Source organism: Onthophagus taurus, chromosome 7 (genome assembly GCF_036711975.1).
Source record: "Onthophagus taurus isolate NC chromosome 7, IU_Otau_3.0, whole genome shotgun sequence".
NCBI lineage: Eukaryota > Metazoa > Arthropoda > Insecta > Coleoptera > Scarabaeidae > Onthophagus > Onthophagus taurus.
This window is the reverse complement of record NC_091972.1, coordinates 10,678,985-10,685,317: the sequence shown is the minus strand read 5'-3', so window position 1 is coordinate 10,685,317 and position 6,333 is coordinate 10,678,985. Positions and strand designations below refer to the sequence as shown.

General features: G+C 32.8%; 1 long non-coding RNA gene across 1 annotated transcript; it reads right to left on the bottom strand.

The window, feature by feature from the left end:
• Positions 1-226: 226 nt before the first annotated feature.
• LOC139430808 (uncharacterized) lies at positions 227-1,736 on the bottom strand. The gene is made up of 3 exons (XR_011641174.1): positions 977-1,736; positions 773-911; positions 227-685 (listed from the first exon to the last, which is right to left on the bottom strand). It is a non-coding gene; the product is annotated as an uncharacterized lncRNA (long non-coding RNA).
• Positions 1,737-6,333: the final 4,597 nt, after the last annotated feature.

The following is a 6,333-nucleotide window of genomic DNA, read 5'->3' as shown; positions in this document are numbered from 1 at the left end:
ATTAAAAGTTTATTTTGTATTTACTCCCTTTAATTCTTATTTTAAATTACTACCCACACATACGTGGTGGAAACATTTTACAACATTTTTCGTTTTATGTACTTTTTCACTTTACTTATTATGTGTTGGTCTCATTAAGTGCTTAAACCGAGGTAATAATAATAATTGCAAAAAAATGGAAAAAAGAAATTCATTTTTTTTGACGAGGTAAATCGGAATACTTTTAAGAATATTGTATTTATTTACTTTCAATAAAATGAAATTAGTTGTTACAAAATTTAATGATTTATGAATATAGTGGATTCAAACGGTTAAGTATATCTTTTTTTAGAATTTAAATCTGATTTAAATCTCTTGGCGTTAGTTTTAAAAAGTTATTTCTCGTTTGTTCTCGCATCGGACGCCAAATTACTTTCACTAGTTTTTTGCACCAGCTGGGTCCGTGCTGCTAGTCGAGGGAAGCGCACGCGCGGTTTCGCCAACACCGTGCGGCCGTAGTTGTGGCCCGGGGGCGGCGGCAGCAGCAGCAAACTTTTTTGGGGGTCCGGGAGGAGGGGAGCTTATGGCCGGCTGTGTCAAGTTCAAGGCCGTCTGGATTTAGCGCGTCTATTTCAGGGGCGCCCGCTCTCCGGGCCTCCGACAATACCCGAGATCGATCGGCCAAATGTTTTGGGCCCTCGTACTCCTAAACAACATTTTCATTTTTCATGATTTTTCTTTAATTTTTTAAAGATATTAATCAATAGAAAGGTGATTTAACACAGTAACCTACTTCTTTTTCAAAAAAATCATGTAATGGTCGTTTCAAACAGTTTCCTAAGGCTAACATCGTAAATTTGAAAACGTCCATTATCTCGCCATGTCGATGGTACACAATAACAAATTGCTGATGTAGGAAAAACTGGTTTTATCTGCAATAAAAAAAGTTGAAAAATGGGCGTCGATTTCGAAGCTGGCTAATTTGGACGGTAATTACCTGCTAATTTCCTGCTGTCCCGGCCGGATGTGTTCTACCTTCCCCCCAAAATTTCATGGGGGCCAAAACACAATGGGTTTGTTGTATTTTTACTCTTTTCGCACGACTGAAACCCAGACACAACAAAAACTGATTTTTTTTTTTCAAATAAACAAAAATATAACACTTGTTATTTAACAATGATCGTCGCAAATATGACACAAAAATAGACATTAAAAATTCCCATTTATCATCAAGTTATCTGCTCGCATGAACCCTTACGACCTCGAGGCGTATAATTGTTTACAGGCTGTCGCTTTCACTAGCATCCAATCTAATTTACTTCGAACGTTAATTGCACTGAAATTAAAATTTGAAATAAAATTGTGCTGTCATTAGATGGTATGAATTTTTTTTCGTAGTTAATTAAGCACGCGTCTAACAGCGCGGCGTTAGTTCATAAACGTGCATATACGCAAAGAGTAATTGCAGTCAAGGTTAAGGCCGAGTGATTCTGCTCCCTCGTTCGTTGTAATCGTAATTGCATAATTGCTGACGTGTTGGTGTTCGCCATATGTGTACACGCGACGTTTATTTCTATCTCGTCACATCGTAAGTCAATTTGTTTAAATGGAACTTTTTATCGGTGTACAGAAAATTATTTTTGAAAAGAAATCTCTTAAAAAAGAGTTAATTATTATTTACTCCTTTGGATTGAGGTAGAATAAAAATTCTTGAACGACGGGATATCTTTACCTGAGATAATATATAATTTTGGGCAAATCTCGGTAGCAAAGATCGTTTAAACCTTAATGTACATTGCTACTTAAGGTTGTGCAGCCTCTGGAAACAAACAAGTTTTTATTGGTCGAAATTCTACTTAGTTGCTGAGGCGAAACTACCACAGCATCTTTCGTAAAGGGTTTCATTATCTCGTGTAGGTGTGGATTTTATTAAACCAACACCGAATTCACATTAACATCCACCAAACATTTCTTCTCTTTCATTTCGATATCAAAAGATACCGATTTATATTTAAAAAAAATTAAAAATAAACACAAGTATTAATAAATTTCGATAACTTTTTTATGAGTCCGAAATCAAAAGAACTCTGTTCCAGGTCTACTTTTTTCATTTTTTACATTGACCTGAAGTGATAAGACAATAACCATGATAATTTGGCATGCGAAGTAGGTGTGCCTAAGAAAATAATAACAAAGCGAGGTTATCTTAAACTTTTTCTTCAACGGATCTTATCTTTACAACATGTTTTAATCAGGCAACTTTCTCATGTTGTATTATAGCTCACACAAAAATTGGTAAATTTTGGTGACCTGTGATCTAACTTGGCCTTAATGTATCGTATGATTCGACAATTTCTGATTATGTCATGTAATAAATTAGACGATATTGATCGATATTTCATTTTACTTTAGTGTTTATTTTTAGTTAAGGTCATATTTCAATTTTCAATGAATTTTCAAAATAATGAAAATTGTTGCCACCTGCTTGCTATAAATTGGTATATAAATAATGTTTCTAGCACTTAATAAGCTTAGACTTACAAAATAATTCAGTCAGTTAGAGAAATGAATTACGACAGGTTAAATTTATACGAATTACCTCATTTATCTCAGTTCCTCAGCATTATTAAGTTTTCAAATATACAAAGTAAATGTTACGAATGAAACAAGCATTTCAATTATTTATATCACATAAATCTTAACATGATTTTGGTTCACATAATAATAAATTTGAGGTATGAGGCTACATAAAGTCAGTAGCTTAGGACAGTGTCATTAAAATTGTGTTAACTGAAACTAATTTTGTGGATGTGATCTGAAGAAATCAGTGGAGAGACCAGCATTTTAGCAGCAATATTTATTACTGACCATAATATTGATTCAAATTTGAAAATAGTAGTCCAATTATGTCTAAATGAAAGTGTCGAAATGTGATAAATGAAATAATATGTACATGCCTGTGAGACATGTAAAACGCAACCTGATGATGACTGAAACCTTCAAATATGTCATCCCTTGGTTGATGAATCGGCTGTTTTAATGTTGCTCTGTTGTAATACAACTCAGTGTTAGTAATTGCCATCATCTTTGTTAGATGAAATTTGCTTGAACATTTTCAGTGTATTAATGACTGAAACGGTATTATATGTAATTGATTAGAAAAATAATGAATGTGTCCTTTTGATCCGAACTGTAGACCTTACCATCATTTAATATCCCTTCGAATTTTGTTTTGATAATGATACTTCAAATTCAGCCAATTGTTGTTCAACTTGACGTGACTCTGCCGTTTTAACACTTCATTATGTAAATTTTATTGTATAACTTATTCATAAGATGTTTATTTCGATGATATCAAGTTGGGCAATATAACTCTAGATTCAAAAACGAACCCTAGAAGTTAGTTTTTACTAACATTAAAATCGTTTAAAACTGATCGCAAATTCAATAAAAGAAACAACGCGTATTAAGTAATGTACACTTTCCCGATTATATCTATTATATTACGTTTGGAATTGGTGCGGAATTTATTGGATATGTATTATGAGCCGTTGAATTCCAAAACCTGTCTTATCTATAATAAACGATTTTGAGAAAAACCCAAAAAGATTTGACCCATTTAAAAAAATTTAGTGCGCTTAAAATTTTGGTCCGTTGGCTACATCGTATAGTTTTGTTAATAGATTTTTAGCCCACTGGCTTTTTTCTATTTCAAGGTCTTTTTCTACTCATTTTACAACGGTTGAATACTTTACAGTATTCTTCTGCTTCAACAGTTTCCATCTTTTTGATAATCATTTCCATGCTTCCAAATATACGATTTGTAAGTCATTTACATACGTTAGTCATATTTTTATTTTACCTCTGACTACTATGACAAAATAGGGCAACGGATGATAACGGCGAAAGATCTTAATGCGTAAGCAATAAAATAAGGCAGAATGGCCAATACATACCATGAAATTGTGCAGTTACTATGACTAGTGAGGTGATCAGGAACTGTAGGGAACAATTTTTTAAAACAATCTTTCAGGCAGGGAACTAAAGAACTACAAATTCAATGGGAATAGCTTAGTGCTAACGAGATTGGAGCTACAATTTTCTGAGACGCTTTTAAACGTGATTAAAAAAGAAGCTTAGTATCTGTCCAAATATACAATGCTAAAGGGACCGGCCTCTATTGACGTGCATGTCCACGTTAAATATGGGATTACAGTTTTGTGTTGCCCAAATACTACTGAAGAAGGAAAAGTAAAATTAGCTGTGCTTTAAGCTTCGAAATGCAAATCGCGTATTGCAATACCAATACTGTGATATTGGTTGCATATTTGGAATGATGACGTCGGTTACGATAATTAATTAACACATACATACAGTGTGTTAATATAGATTACAGTGTGTTAGATAATTTATAGATATACGTACAGCCTATCATATATCTTTTTTTGTTTTCTTTAATTAAAAGTGGCTTTTTAGTTCACGCACAGTGCTCATAACTTTTTTGTTTTATTAGTTTGGGAACTATAAATGGAACTATTATAATGCATTATATCTGTACATATGCTGTAATCTCAAGTACCATAATAATAAATATTGTGTGTCCATACTATAATAGATGGAGGTTGAATAAATATTATTTTTATTTTATTAATATAATGAATATATTATTTGATGTTAAACTCGTTTAATAGTTATGATTATTTGTTTAATAATACACATATGTTTGAAAATTATAATGACGATTATCGCATAAATGTCATGTCTAGCCGAAAAACACAGACAAATGTTGAAATGAGTAAAAGTGTAATAAAATTACATAATAAAGGTAGTATAACAGTACTTATTATTCAATACTAAATTTTATGTTGGCTGTAATGGACGAGTTTCGCAAAAAATGACATCGATTTTTAGAAAATGGTGATCTTTATGCACAAGTCGAAATATATTTGGTTAAATTTGGAAAAAATTAAATACAACGCTGCATTTCAAAAATCGTCTGACTACGGTTCGTGTGGATCTGTTACGGTTTCATGATCCGCCACAAATAAATACATAAAATAAATAAAAAATACATTCTCCACCATACTACAGACAAAACCCTATTGAAGATGTATGAGATAATTTAGAAAATACTTTAAGGAAACACAACATTAGTAGCAAAAAAATCAGTAAATTATCGGTAAGTTGGATACCTAGTTGTTCTAAAAGCGAATGGATTATCAACGAAGCAATAACTCTTTGATTTATTTGGTGAAGTTGAGAAGGTAAAATAGCGACTTTAAAGAATTTGTTTATAAATTCGCTTAAAATAAATAACTTTAAGTACATAATCAATATAATTTGACATTACAGTAAAACCTTGATTTAACGGATCAATACGGGGAACGCAGTGTCCGTTATAACTCAATAAACATATACAACAATCTAGCGATGATTAACAAATAAAACTTGTAACACTAACACTAGAACTAACACTAGTTCTACTTATTTCAGGTGATATTTCTGCATTCTTGAAACATTTTCTAGGTGTGTTGCCATAATTACTGCTTTTATAACCAGATTCTGGATGATATAATGTAAAGTATTGACAGCTATTGAAAGAAACCAGGAGCCACTAAACACGTAACACGTGACGCCGAATGAATGGCAAAATACTAGCGAGAATGGACAACATGAATGAGACTTTTTCAAATATAAAATATGGCCTCAGTGAGCAATCATCTACAGACCAAATTAAGACCTCAACCAGTAGATGGTATATTAAGGATGATCTTAACGTAGAAAGTGTTGATAAGTCAATATCTACCTTTACAGTGATGTCCTTGAACGCGTCGATCTCTTAACTTTAAAGTTACAGGTTTGTGTACAATTTCTTTGATTACCAATCTTTAACCATCTTATTAAATGTTTTTGTATGTGTAAAGATAAGGAAACATTCGGGTTTAGCCGCACGTTTCTCAAGACGGCTAAACCAGAATGATTCTAGTTCTAGGTGTCGTGTTAGTTCTACTGATAGTGTTAGTGCAAAACCAGAAGTAACACTAGACCGAGAACTAGAAACATTTGGGTTTTGCCGCACCTTTCTCAAGACGGCTAAACCCGAATGATTCTAGTTCTACGTCTTGTGTTAGTTCTAGTGATAGTGCTAGAACAATGCTAGAACTAACACTATACCTAGAACTAGAATCATTCGGGTTTAGCCGTCTTTAGAGACGTGCAGCTAAACCAAAATGATTCTAGGTCTAGTGTTAGTTCTACATAGTAACAGTTCTAGTTTTAATTGTTATGCAGTGCTAGATAGTTGTATATTTTTATTGAACTAAAAGTAGAAGTAACACTAGACCAACAACTAGA